We start from the raw sequence: 15297 nt of genomic DNA, 5'->3' as shown, positions 1-15297 counted from the left end.
CTATTTTAGGGAAAGTTAAAGAAAATGTTCCCCAAATAGAAATTTAAGTTTCAGAAGTTCTGATTAAGCCTAAACACTGAAATAAAAATACAGTTGGTCCCATAAACTAAATGTTAACTAAGAATGACAGAGCTACTGTTAAACATGTTGTCATAAACGAGGATACACTGTTGCTATCCTTGTGATGGTTTGAGGCCGTGTGTGCCCCAGAAAAGCATGTGCTCAGGCTAATCCAGCCCCGTGGGTGGGCCCATTGCCCGTGGGGTCTTTGGGTCAGCTGGCGCTTACGGTGGGACCCCCTTCGTTCAGGGGTTCATCTTCTTACTGGAATGCTTTGTAAGGGGCTGAAATTCAGAGGACACAGAGAAAGCCTCAGAAGCTGAGGAAGTTCTGGAGCCAGAAGCTGGAAGCAGCGAGACCTGAAGGGAGGGGAGAGCCCAGCAGACCCGCCGTGGGCCCGGCCCCAATCACCGTCCTAAAATGTAAAGTTTTACGACGGAAATATTGACTTATAGATCTCTATATTTTGGTCATACATAATTAAAAACTTAAGAGTTTCAAGAAATTTTACAACTGAAAACATTTTTGTTATGAACTGATGCATGTTTCCAGAATGAACACTTCCCCTGTTTTTAAATATATTTATATCCCTTTTTCGCTTGCATGAAAGCCTTTTTGAGTTTCTTGTTTTCATGTCTCCTTATTTATTGTAAACATTTTTGTGTCACTCCTTTTAACGGGTATACAAATTGCACTCTGCTGAGCTACCCAAAGGGGACAGTTCATAGATTCGCGTGTTGAAACTGACCAGTCCTTAAGATCATCTGACACGGTAATTTTCAGACCTACATATTTTCACCTCTACAGGTGGAACTCTGATGGAGGCAGAGGGGAAATAGGAGACCCCCCGTGACTCCCTCTCACCGCTGGCCCTCAGGGGCCCCTGAGGTGTAGCCAGGGAACCCCTAAACTCTATAGCATAGAACGAAAACTCATCCCCTTACTGTATAAACGAAGAGACTGAGCTCCATAGAAGGAAAGCAGCCTGCTAAGGCCACCAAGCGTTTCCTTGGGGCACATTTTTCTCTAATAGATCGAAGGATTTAAATGGTGCTATAGTTCTTATTAAATCAGTCTTCAAACAGACTCAGCTTTCAAGATCTGATGCATGTAGCACATTGGACGGCTGACTGTATTCTCCTGTCCAAGCCTTATTTCTTTTGGGGTCTCATCTAGCAGCCTTCAAATATCTCCACAGTCTAAAAATGTCCACGGGGCCCTTTTACCAGACAAGTCATCACAAATGTTCTAAATTGTTATTGTTATTATTATGTTTGGTAGAAACTTTCAAAGTTTTTCTTCTGTGAAAATTAGAGAAATGTTTTAATTATGCAAACACTAACTGTTTGGTAACTATTTGATCAATTCTCCAGTTCTTGGTGATCTGGGCAGGAATGTCGCGCTTTGATTTCTTCTGGCAGTGCAACACCAGCAACGTTCGTCGCTTCTCTTGGCACTCTTCTTTGAAATTTTGTTCTTTTGTCCTATTACCTTCTTAAAGTGGGTCAGAGCATGGGCATTTCACCACTGCTTACTCAAGACTGATTTTAACTGCCTGCAGGTATGCTGTGCTTGATCACCTCATCCTAAAAGTCACACCAGAAAAGAAGATAACTCAGAAAATCACAGATAGATATCGTTTTTACTTTCAAATCTACAGTTTTGATAGTAGAAATATTTAATGTAACAGGGGTTGGAGACATAAACTGTATCCCGAGGGGGTTCAATGACTTCCGCTCACTACAAACGTGTGCTCAAACAAAGGAGGGCGGTCCTGGTGAAAATCCGCCTCCCCAGCATGCACGCTCCCCGCTGAGCCCTTGTTTTGGTTCTCCTACTACAGACAAGAGTCCTTCTGCAGTATATTTAATGTCAGCCTTTTTTGCATTTTTGTGTTATTTGCTGGTGATTTTGCTGCTTAAAATGGACCTGAGGAGTAGGGCTGACGAGCTGTCTGGAGTCCCTGAGTGCAAGAAGGCTGTGCTGGGCCTTACAGAGAACTCCGCGTGCTTCATCCATGTGCTGCTGTCTGAGTTCAGTGCTAACGAGCCAACACCACATATGAACCAGGGGGTTTTAAACAGAAGTGCCCACAAAACACGCTCATGTGTTGATCAGTTGACAAAACAATGTGACCCAGACTCACAGGAACCTGCCATGTGTTTTCCCGGGGAACATTGCTTCAGTATCCACCAGTTCAGTTTCTGCAGGAACTTTAAAGAACAAAGCTACCATAAGTAATAAGAAATGACTGTCTTCATCTATTTTTATTATATTTCATTGCACTATTGGACTGTGACAGGGAATTTTAAAAAATAGTCCTTCTCCACAGATACTTTGAAAAAGTGTTAGATTTGTGCTCTTCTGTTGAATTACAGGATGTACTGTAAATGCCTTGACTTAAAAAGATGGTGACTTCTCATGAATCTATGCTAAGAAACACACCGAATGAGGGAGCTTCAGGATACAAATGGGTTAGAAGCTGCCAGACCTGATTCTATTGGAATATAGCACATTACGTTAGAACTGTTTAAACGTTCAGTTGTCCTGGGACACACTTAATGTGGCTCTCCCAGGGTCAGGCCTATGGGCTCTGAGATGCTCCAAATGTGGCCCTTTAGGCTGCTGGTTTCGGGATGTGCTCGCCTGAAGGCAATGGGCTGCAGTTACATGAGTCTTTGGGAACAGTTTTCACCTTTAATTCTTTCTTAAGGCAAAGTATGGGCCATGGAATATTGTAGATATTTTTTTGCCACTTCTTATAATGGGTATGTAAATTTCACCCTATATATAAATTGGGAGGACACGAGGAATGAAATTAGTAATCTATGGATACGGGTACGAGAAAACATAGGAGGGATTCAGTATTCAATCACAGAGGAGCAATACACTGGGTCGACTAAGGTGGTGTATGAAAGAAGAGATTTCTGGTTGAAATAATTAGGAGAATAAATGAAGGTATCAATCTCTTAGTGACAGGGATTTCTTTCTACTCCAACTTTAGTTCCATTTCTCTCTTGGTTCTTCTGTCATTTGAAGAACAGTTTGGCATTCCTTTTTCAAAAATGCCCCAGTCATGACTCCACTCGCGAAATTAGTTCCACAATTTTAACTTTCTCTGTGTTTAGAGCACAGGGTAGGAAAAGGAATAGTTATCCTGAAAGGGATTTGAAATCTGTGACTTTTATTATTTCTGTTATAGATATTATAACTATAGCTATTGTTTTCATTTTATTATTCACCCACTCATTTTATACTTTATGGTGTGTTAGGATGAATCCTTCTTCAGGAAATGGATGGGTTAGATGAAGAGAAAATAGACTGGTATAGATTTAAGTTTGAAGAATGGAAGATATTCTTGCTTATGGAAAAAGATGATTTTTTTTCCATTCTAAATCTATTATGTGTGGGAAAGAGTCAGAAAAATATGTTGTTCATATATTCCGGTGGTCATGTGGGCTAAAAATTGTAGGTATATCAAGGTTCAAATGTTTTGTGCTCAGAAAATCTCAGATGAACACAAGTAGGTGTTACCTGCATTTTGGAAAGGGAGACCAGGGATATTTCTTAGATAATCATAAGGCATTATGGAAACAATTTTTGATAAGATAATCCATTATCCAATCTAGCTTTGTTCCTGTGCTCAAATTGCTATTGAATCATCAAAAATACTGTGATATTTTTAATAAGAAGTCATATAAATCTTGCCTCTGCGCAAGATTTGCCTCTTTCTATGTCTAACTTGAAATTTTTTTCTGTAAATTGATTAATCCCTGTTTGTATAGCTTCTTTAGGTCGTAGCTTCTTTCAAGAATTACTTCTGCCCGGCACAGAGAGCAGATGCCTGGAGACAGAAACTCAGAGAGGAGGCCCCTGGCACCCGGAGAGGCGAAGGCTGTGAGAGAAAGACAGCAGATGTCACCTTCCCGTGTGACACAGGATCCCCCGCTGTGATCAGCCTTTCTTCAGAGAAGGTAGCCTCTTGTTGGTGCCTTAACTTGGACATTTTCACAGCCTTAGAATTGTAATTTGTCATCTTAATCAATTCCCTTTATAAAAGCTGAAAAAAAATAGTCCTGCAGCCACAATTATTTGATATTCTGATTGAACTTAAAAATTGCTGGACATTTTTTCCCCATCCATATACAACATGAAGCAAAGCAGAACCCTCAAGAAGAAACCAGGAAATAAAGACGGAGGAGGTGGCTGTGTCTCCTGGGATTTGGTCAAGGAAGGTGTCATGGTTAGGGACATGTGTCAGCTCTGCCAAGTTGTGGTGCCTGTTTATCTGATTGGGCAAGTACTGGCCTGTTGCAATGAGGACATTTCATAGGATTGGGTCATGATCACGTCAGCTGCATCCACAGCTGATTCCATTTGTAATCAGTCAAAGGGGAGTGTCTTCTACAATTAGTGATGCTAAATTGAATCACTGGAAACCTTTTAAGGAGGACTCAGAGGAGACAGGCCCCATTCCTGCTTTGGCTGGCGAGCCTTTCCTGCGGAGTTCATCCAGACCCTCCATCGGAGTCGTCGGCTTCACAGCCTGCCCTGTGGATTTGGACTCTGCGTTCCTGCGGTCACGTGAGATATTTTTATAAATTTTGTATTTGCAAGTGTTCCCTGTTGATTTTGTTTATCTAGAGAACCCTAATTAATACAGAAGGCTTTAAATCTCCAATGTTTCCCAGCCGTGATCCAATCTCCCCGAGGCTAAAAACTTCTGGTTGTTTTTCATGTAGTATTTCCAGAAGGAATATTACCTTTTAAAACAAATGCCACACACCAAATACCCCTGAAGAGTGGGAGAACGACTAAAGGTGCTAGTAGAGTTATACAGAGAAGGTCGGGTTTAACAATGAGTATGATTGCTGAATCAGCACGTTGATATTTCTTTTAGTCTCCGGTGTCCTAAAGCAGCTAGAAGTAAAAACCTAAAATTGTGGACTGTAACCCATACCAAACTCTGATATCTGTTCTACTACTAATTGTTGTGCTGTGTTTTGAAATTTATTGCTTTTTTTGTATATGTGTCATTTTTCATAAAAAAGAAAAAAAAAGTTGATTGTGATGCTAAAAAAAAAAAACATTTATTCCTTCCAGCCTCCTGTATTCTGGAACAGCTAGAAGGAAAATCTGAGAGGATGGTATGGTGGCCCATGACAAGCTCTGGGAGCTGTCCTGTAACTGCTTGAGGAAGAGTGCTTTGAAAACTATCGCTTTTTTTTATTTCTTTGCTTTGTATATATGTTACATTATATAATTTTTAAAAGTTAAATAAATAAATACTACAAAATATCTGAAGTAAAAATGGCAACTGGATGAATTAGAACTTACCAGCTCCCACATTACTTATCCCTGGCGAGGTGAAGTCTGGGTGAGCCTAAGAAAGCTGCTGAACACTAAATTTCAGGTGGCCGCTGAATCTGCACGCGGCCCGCTAACACATACAGTGCAGCTGTTATTTTCATTGATCAAAATTTGGGGAATTTTAAGAAAAACTTGTAAATGTATGCAGCATAATTTACTGAAAATTAAGTACAGAATCTTTTGTCTTCATATTAACTAAGTTAGAGCTCTTTCCTGTAATAACCTTACTAAAGTATTTCTAATGGGGTGGCATTTTTGGTACAATAAACAATTACATAATTTTCCTTCCCCTCAAAGACATTGAGTTCTAAGATAAGCAATACTATAGATATTTTTCAACAATTAATTGTTGTTTGAGGCTCTGCAAATAAAATTTATGTGAAATTACCCCCTACTTACTTCAAGAAAACCTTCACAGGTTCAAACATAAGTGTTATAGAAAAGTTGACATTCACCCCTGTGGTAAAGCTTCCCAGAGGGGAGTCTGGGATTCCTAAAGAATCGGAATTAATGTTGGTCTGTGATGGTTTATTTATCTTTATTTTGTTATTGAAAATTGAACCTTTAATATAATTCAGATTTCTCCCTCTATACTTGGATTGAAAGCAGAATGTAAACATCTTGTCTAGTATCTATTTAAAGGGTGATAGCCGCACTTACATTTTCATGATTAATTTGACTTCTGTTTATTACTTATTTTATAGTTCTTAGGCATAGAGAACAAACTATTGCATATTATTTTCATTACATTTATTACATTTATAAAATGGTACATTTGTATTAGGAAGTTTTGGAAAACCTTAGTATTACAAATGCATTTGTAAATATAAAATGTTTCATTTCTTTATGAAAATTCCAAACGAAGTGTCAATGAAAAATTATATTTAATCTGCATAAATTTCCTTTTTCATTTAAGAAAAAGTAATGATTGAGCCAGTTCATGCATTTGCACATTTTAAGTTTAGCACTCTTTCTATAATGAGAAAGAAATATCCATTTATTATTGGCTAGGCAACTTTGCATATGGCATTAATTATTTTTTTCAATGAGAAATGCTAGATTCTGGGGCATGGTAAATATGGTGGAGAGCTGGTGGCTGGCTGTGTGTGTTCTTTGGTTTCAGTAACACTTGAGTCCTTGAGTCCAGTTGTCTGCTTTCCGTGAAAGTGGGGGAGGCGTGACCTGTTAAAACCAAGGGACGAACACCTCCCAGTGTCCAGCGCACAAGCCCGAGAGTGGATGGCCCACTGTCCCCTGAGGTTCTGGTCGAGGCTCCCCTTGCAGGTGCCTCCCCAGAGCAGGTCAAAGGTAGGAACAAACCCTGTGAGCAAGGACAAGTGTGGTCACCTCCCCTGCTGGAGGGTTCCTGAATCCTCTTTTTTCTTGTAATACCGTCTTAGTTTGTCAGGGCTGCTCTATCAAATCCTGCGAACTGGTTGACTTTCACAGTAATTTATCGGCCCACAGCTTGGCGGCTGGAAGTCCGAAATCAAAGCATCGTCAGGCACACCTCCTCTGAAGACTGCGGCATTCTGGTGGCAGCTTGCTGATGACCTGTCCCTGCCTGCGGCACATGGAGGTCCATCTCTGTATGTCTCCTCCTGCGGCTTGAACTCCCACATCGAAATGTTCGTTCATAAGGGCTAGAGTCGTACGAGATTAGGGTCCATCCTAGTTCGATTTGGCCTTGTCTAAATGGGATCTTTGAAGCTCGTGTTTACAAATGATTCACACTTGCAGGGCCCTGGGTTCGGACTTGAAGATGTCATGGGGCCATGATTTGAACTGCTGAAGAAACACGCTTATAAATGAGGTCTTTAACCTCCATCCTGTGGTGTGAACTTAGTTGTTAATAGGACCTATGAAGAGCTTATTTGGGTGAGATCCAAATTTGTGTGATTCTTTTTCATGTCCCTTACCTTCTCCTGTCACTGCCTTCTCCCCTGCCTTAATCTACTATGACTGAGGAAATTGGGACACATCAGTCAGTAGAAGCCGCAATAGGAAACGGAGAGGCAGACGATCCTGCGACAGAGACAGAGCCTGAGTCCTGGACTGCAGGAAGCCATCGTGGGGGTGCCACACACTTTGGAGAAAGCCTGACCCTGCCAACACCTTGATTTTGGACTCCTACCCTCCAAACTGTGATCCAAAAACTTCCTGTTTAACCAGCTTTAACCAGTGGTGTTTTCTTACAGCTGTCCTGGACATTGAGACAGTCACGCTAATGTATGCTTCGTTAGTGGCCACACGGGCTTGTGGGGGCAGGGGCAGCGACAGGAGAAGGTAAGGGACATGATAAAGGGTCACACATCTACTGTTCCAGTTTCCTTGGCTCCTCAAGCAAATACAGTACAGTGGGAATGTATTGGCTCATGGTCTGGAGGCTCGGGAAAGATCCAAATCAAGGTGTCATTGAGGTAGTGTGTTCTAGCTTCCTCCTGAAGACTGGCGCTCCGGGGCTGCTGCTGGTGACCCCGGGTTCTGGCTCCTCTATCACCCACCAATGCACATGGCGGCCGCTCCTGGCCTCGCCTTCTCTTCCAGGTTCCATTGACCTTCAGCTTTGTCTTCCCATGGCTTTCTCTCTTTCTGTCTGGATTTCATCCTGCTTGTAAAGGACTCTAATAACAGGATTGAGACCCACCTCAATGGGACTGGGCCACACTTTGACTGAAATTACCTCATCGAAAGGTTCTACTTACAACGGGGGGGGGGGGTTCCCCCCATAGGAATGGATGGAGTTGAGGAACATCCCTTTCTGGGGTGCACAGCTCCCAGCACCATACCCACTCTGCTCATCAGATGTGGGACCAACAAGATGGGAAAGGAAATAGTGTAAGATTCCATCTACATGAAACATCTAGAATAGTAGATCCATAGAGATGTCAAGTAGCCTAGTGGTTCCCAGGGGGTGGGGGGAGGTGAGGAAAATGGGGAGTTATTGCTTAATGGGAAGGGAGCTTCTGTTTGGGGTCATGAGAATGTCCTGGCGATGGACGGTGGTGGTCATCAGCACCAGCTTTGTGACTGTGATTAATACCACTTAAGACAGCTTCAATAGAAAATATGTATTGGCTAGTTATAGAAAATATTTACTATATATTAAGACAAAATAAATTTTTTTAAAAACAGGAATGAGCTGAGCATTTCCTACCTCATGCCCCTGATGGGCAAACACCTCTTTTACGGTCCCCAGAGGTGCTGTGCGGCCCCTCCTTCGTCTTAGAGCCCAGTTTCTAGGTGAATAAAAATTACCATATCCTTAAACATTCACTCACGTACTCCATTTTTCAAAACTTGAAGGTTTTAGGTGGGTGATTTTTCTTTGAGCTCTTTATTGTTTGTTTTTAAACACATTGAACACATGCAAAGGCAAAATAACTTCAAGTTTAGATCAGTGGACGCTATGGTTTATCCGTGCTGAACATGAAAGCACTGAGACATGGTCAGCCCCGGTCTCTGCCCACAGAGCCCGAGAGGAGCACCGACCCTCAGGGAGCTCGCCTCTTCAGTTCACATGCAAGTTTAAATTTGTGTGTTGGTCCAGATTTCTTTCCTGAATTCTAACATTCACCATTTACAACTATTTCATTGATCGTGTCCCATTTGTCTTCCGGAAGGCATGTTTTCTTCAAAAGTGCCTCATTAATCACTTTCCCCCAGGCTCCCGTTCGAGCAGGATATGTTCTTTCCCAATCATACGTGCTATGGCACAATTTGTTCTCAATCTAAATGATACAAAATCGCTGTAAGCCGCTGCTCAAATTTCTATTTTTATATTCCTCCCTGCTTTTGTAAAAAAAAAATACCTCCTTTGGACTCTGAGTTCTGATTCCCCTCAGTAAGATGCATATAACTTTTTTTTTTTTTTGCTTAATTTTAGAATTATTTTGCTCGGTTAATCTTAATAATCCCTGCATTTTGTCAAAGTGAACCAGAATTTCTGTAGAATCATGTCTTATATCAAGGAGCAGCTAACAAATCCTTTAAATATTGTTTCACTTTTTAAGAATATTGCCACCGCCGGGCCCGGGGCTTATCGTCACAGCCTAGTGCAGTAAAGGTCCGGCCGTCACCCACGGACTGCAGGGCTCTGAGAACAGGAGCAGCTTTGGGTTCACTGGTTTGGGTTTGCATGGAGGAAGGAAGCTGCTGCCGGGCCAGCATCCCTCTGCGGACATGGCCTTCGCCTCGGTCCCGGGCTCCCTGGTGGCATAGCCGCGACACCGTCCCTTCTGCCTGCGTCAGGTCGGCTCTTCCCGGGGCCTGGGGCTGCTGGCCCTGCTGGCCGCCTCAGCCCTTCCCTCTCCTTCCTCTGTCTGGAGTTCCTGAGGTCCCAACAACCGGGCGTCCAAATGGAAGCACGGGGCGCTCCCCGCAGCCAGCCCTGCTCCCTTCCTGGGAGGAAGAAGGAAAGCCCCAGAGACACTGCAGCCTGAGTCCTGAAGGGATCTTGGAATGGACGTCCACAAACTGACAATGTAGCCAACCATGTTTCTGACCTCCGAGACCATGATGGAATTTTTACAACTCCCCTGTGTCATTTCTATGAGAACAGGAGAGGTTCATCAAAGGAAAATACATATATTTTCTCTGTTTCCATGTTAAGACTTTCTTCCTGGGGAGTGTTCTAATTTCGCTGAGGATTATCGAGAGCTGTCAGTTTATAACGCATCCACCCGCTCCTCCTCCCTAGGATAGATATTCCAGACTTCTTCCCATGTTTAAATGGCATTTTCCCTTTGGAAGAAAAGTTATAATCCAATTATAACATTTTCCCCAGTAGTCGCAAAGTGTTTCTCTCAGTTTCTGTCAGCTTTAGTGTAAGATGCAGAGTCTACAAGTAATCTGCCAGCCTGCCTGAGGATGTAAGAGTGATAGACCAGTCAGGTAACACGAACCTAAATCAAAAAGGAATAGAATGACTACAAGTGGCTCACACCTACTCCCCTCCAAACCAAGAAGCAGAACTGCCACGAGACAGAAATGCCATCTAAAGGAAGTAAAGACAAAGCGATGCACTTGGGATAAATTCTACAGTCATGAAATACAATATTGAACTCATAATACTATTAAAATTCTGGGTTAGGATGGAAGAAACTTCTACTAAAGATAGCCTGTCCTTTGGGACATATGCTTTGGGGTAGAGTATTGTTTGATTGCATTATATTTTACACAGGAGGATATCTTATGATTTAAAAGAGAAATGTCATTTGATCTTCATAGTATAAAGGAGAAAATAACAGGTTTGATAGCTTTACTCAGTAATTCATGAATGGAAATCATAAATACCTGGATGTAGCGTGCTCTTACTCTCACATTAGGCCACAAAACAGAAGAAACAAGCTACGGACCTGTCTGTGTAAACTCTGTGTCGCGTGACACCAAGCACCATTTCCTGCAGCAGCGGAGCTGACATGCCTCGCTGGGCGTATTCCTCAGCCTTGCCGCATGGGCCAGGCCGCCTGATGCACCCAGCAGGGTCCTGTGACCTGGCAGCAGGCGCCCCCATTCAAACACATCGCCACGCCTGTCCTCCCAGCCCGGGCCTCTCCTGTATCTCGACAATGGGGAAGTCATGCCACTGGCTTTCATTCCACACGGATTTCAAATCTCTACAGGGCTAAGGGGAGCGAAGATGGAAGGCAGTTTTTCTGAGCTCTCAGCTGCAAATAAATAGAAGTGGATGTAAATGCACAGAATGAAAAGCGAGAGCTGTGCGGTGTGTAAGCGGATGCGGCCAGGAGGTGGATCCCTCTGCTGGACCAGGAGATGGACCCCTCTGCTGGACTAGGAGGTGGACCCTCTGCTGGACCAGGAGGTGGACCCTCTGCTGGACCAGGAGGTGGACCCTCTGCTGGACTAGGAGGTGGACCCTCTGCTGGACTAGGAGGTGGACCCCTCTGGACTAGGAGGTGGACCCCTCTGCTGGACCGGGAGGTGGACCCTCTGCTGGACTAGGAGGTGGACCCTCTGCTGGACTAGGAGGTGGACCCCTCTGCTGGACTAGGAGGTGGACCCTCTGCTGGACTAGGAGGTGGACCCTCTGCTGGACCAGGAGGTGGACCCTCTGCTGGACTAGGAGGTGGACCCTCTGCTGGACTAGGAGGTGGACCCCTCTGCTGGACTAGGAGGTGGACCCCTCTGCTGGACTAGGAGGTGGACCTCTCTGCTGGACTAGGAGGTGGACCCCTCTGCTGGACTAGGAGGTGGACCCTCTGCTGGACTAGGAGGTGGACCCCTCTGCTGGACCAGGAGGTGGACCCTCTGCTGGACTAGGAGGTGGACCCCTCTGCTGGACCAGGAGGTGGACCCCTCTGCTGGACTAGGAGGTGGACCCCTCTGCTGGACTAGGAGGTGGACCCCTCTGCTGGACTAGGAGGTGGACCCTCTGCTGGACCAGGAGGTGGACCCTCTGCTGGACTAGGAGGTGGACCCTCTGCTGGACCAGGAGGTGGACCCTCTGCTGGACTAGGAGGTGGACCCTCTGCTGGACCAGGAGGTGGACCCTCTGCTGGACTAGGAGGTGGACCCTCTGCTGGACTAGGAGGTGGACCCCTCTGGACTAGGAGGTGGACCCTTCTGCTGGACTAGGAGGTGGACCCTCTGCTGGACCAGGAGGTGGACCCTCTGCTGGACTGGGAGGTGGACCCTCTGCTGGACTAGGAGGTGGACCCCTCTGCTGGACTAGGAGGTGGACCCCTCTGCTGGACTGACCATCTGCTCTGCAGCTGTGACATCCCGGAGGCTGTTAGACAATTAAGTTAGTCCTGTGAGGGCCGCTTGTGAGGGTGGTGAACAATCTTTAACCTAAAAACAACCAAAATGCCCCAGAGGATAGTTGATGCCAACCTATAGTCTATTTAAGACGATTTGGACAGCAAAATCCTGAGGTAGAAGTATAAAACAACTTCTTTTAACTTTTAGGGGGCAATATCATTAAAGCAAAGTTTTACCCTGGAATTCCATTTTTTCTGCAATTATTTGAAGGTATAAGCTTACTATTCAGACAGTTTTGCCCCAGTGGCATAAATAGAAGGGCTAGTTGTAGACTCTTGACCTTAGAGAGCAGGGTCATTAGGTAATGTGACGAAAGTCATATGCATAAAAATCCCTGAATGGTCTCGCTCCATTTTTTACTCTACTGGACTCTGTTTACTATCAAGTGCAATTATAGGTAACTATACTATAGAGAGTCAGTATTTTTATATGCTCAACTCCAACTCAAAAATTCAGGTGTTATTGTTAGTTTGAATTAGGGCAAAGGGTAACCTATAATTTAAAATAGAACACAGCCAAGCCATGGTAAAAGTAAATCTCAAAAGTTCTTCCTTAAAGGGAAAATTAATGAAAACTGAATCAGGCCATGGGGCAGAGGGATTTCTAATTGTAGAACGAACCAAAGCAGGACATTAGATTGACAAACAGGTTGGCTATCTGGTTCTCCAAGCGAGAGCCACTTGACAGCTGCCACACAGGAAGGCTTGTACTGGGCCACATGGAGGAGTAAGAGCAAAGCTGAAGAGCAGCCGGAACTGGGAGTAAATGCAGACCTTAGCAGTCCTGTTGTTTGCATCGCTCCTCACAGAGTAGTCTAGTGTTGTGCTTGGGGCCATTAAAGCAAAGTGCTCCCCTGGACTTTTCTAAAACCTTTTAGTGAATCTTGGGGCCACGTAAGGAAGGCAACAGGTCTAAAAGTGGCAGGGGAATGGCATCGAAGCTGTGACACGGTTCCTAAGGGCAGCTCTGACTTTCCAGAACCAAACTGGGTATAAGAGAGCAGACCGAATAGAAGGGAGAATCTGCACGTGCGAGTGTGTCTTCGTAGCTTCTGTTGTAGCCTCTCTGCCTCCCTAGAGAGCAGGGGCTGCTGGAGGCTGCCACATGGCAGCTTGTTTGGTGCTGGAGATTCTGAGCTGGGTGAGAGGGAAAGTCTTAAAGTCAAGTCAGAAGATAGCAGGAGGAAAGGAACAGGAACTAGAACGATTATCATCTTTCCCATAACACTCCTTCTGGTTGAGAGTCAGGAGGAAAGAGAAACAGGAAAGAAGGAAACAAGCAAAACTAAAGGAAAGAATAGAAGAAAAATTAAACACAACTCAAAAAGAATAATGGCTAACATATTTTGAGAACTTACAGTGCCAAGCACTGTTTTGTTTATATATATATATCATATATTTATGTGTTATGTTATTTATGTTTAACATGCTGACATGCTAATACATAAATATATACCATAAATTACATACTTTTACACATATATTTTTAACATATTATCATTACAACTCTATGGGCACTGAGTTGTGTTTGCAAAGATTTCCATGGGTGGCCAATATTGCTTTACCAACATGATGGCATCGAGCACGGGAGCTGGGAAGAGATTGCAGTAGCACATCATTGTATTATTTCCCCAAACACACATACAATAGACATAACCCCAAAGACATAGATCATCATAAAATAATAAGGAAGTGATGAGCTTTAAGTATTTATTACTTTTGCTTTAGTATAATAAATTTCTTAAATTGCATAATTTAATTTTTAATGTTGGCCGTGTTTAACAATGGCTTGCAGAGTTCCTGAAAACTTTATGGGATTTACAGACAGACACAAGCCAGCACACCACTGCTTATGGGAGTACTGCTATTATCCCTATTTTTTCATTAAGAAGAAACTAAAGGATACAGTTTAATAATTTGTCTAAAGTGCCATAATTTATGAATAGTCAAACTAGGATTACAAACCCAGTTTGTAATCTGAAAGACCCCAAATTCCTCTCTATTAACATCTAATTACTGGTTGAGACAAAAACCATTTTGATCAATCGGTTGGTGGGGAAGATGGCTTGAGAGAGGGGTGCCTGAGTCTCCAACCGGGGTGCGTGGGGGCTTATTAAAAAGAGAGTCCAAGGAACTAACAAGAGCTCCCTCCTTTCTGCTCTCTGCACCCCAGCAGGAGAGGCCATCTGATCTCAAGCTCAATGTACAGAATCGTGTTGAATATCCTTTGGGGAAAATGGCAATATGAATTTACTTTTCTTCTTAAATTAAAATAAGCATAAGATGCCATTTCTGGCCAGATAAATGAATTTATAGAAATGTAACAATCATTTAGGCTAAATCCCACATTTTCTCCAGAATCATGACAAAGATTTCCGAATAAAACTTTCTAAACAAGAATGACACAGCATATAGGGCAAGAATGTCAAATGACACTGAATGGGAAAAGATAGAAGAGGTCTGACACAACTATAAAGTCCTTAATTAACTCTTTATTCCATAGGGACTCTAAGGATTAAGCATGACCTTGGAAATATCTGAAAATATCTGAAACCAACACATCTAACACTAATCCCATCGGAGAGCGGCTAGCATCCAGAAAGCTGGAAGTGCCCTGCCAGTGCCGGGGCTCCCCACGGCGGGGCCGGATGCCCATGTCCTGAAGTCCAGCACACCTGGCTCCAGCCTGGCCCCTGCTGCCCGCCGGCCACTCCTCGCCGCTCGGCCCAGCCCTGCAGGCGGAGAGCACAGCGTCTGCTGCTCGGGCCCGGTCCCTGCAACAACTGGACAACGTAGCATGTGGGCACCCCTCGGCCTGGTGCCTGGGCACAGAGAGAGTTCCATGCATGTTCGTGGTTGCTGCTATTGTTGTTTTTATTACTACAATGCAGCTTATAAGCCAAATTGGCTGATTGTGGGACCAAAGGAGACTCATATAACACGTTAACCCATGAAGTCTATAATACAATTTTTTATTATGTTTTCCAAATCCTGTTTCCCACTGAATTATTTAAAAAATGTTTTCTTATTACAATCAAAAGGAACACCTTCTGCCACCTTGTGGCTCTTTGTGACTAGTCAAGAA

The 15297-nt window shown here is 43.7% G+C and overlaps 1 long non-coding RNA gene across 1 annotated transcript; it reads left to right on the top strand.

Annotated features, from left to right (window-relative positions):
- Positions 1-213: 213 nt before the first annotated feature.
- LOC143654771 (uncharacterized) lies at positions 214-4104 on the top strand. Its single transcript, XR_013161930.1, has 3 exons — positions 214-482; positions 1434-1621; positions 3846-4104. It is a non-coding gene; the product is annotated as an uncharacterized LOC143654771 (long non-coding RNA).
- Positions 4105-15297: the final 11193 nt, after the last annotated feature.

The sequence above is a fragment of the Tamandua tetradactyla genome, chromosome 14 (assembly GCF_023851605.1).
Source record: "Tamandua tetradactyla isolate mTamTet1 chromosome 14, mTamTet1.pri, whole genome shotgun sequence".
NCBI lineage: Eukaryota > Metazoa > Chordata > Mammalia > Pilosa > Myrmecophagidae > Tamandua > Tamandua tetradactyla.
This window is presented reverse-complemented; position numbering and strand designations above follow the sequence as displayed.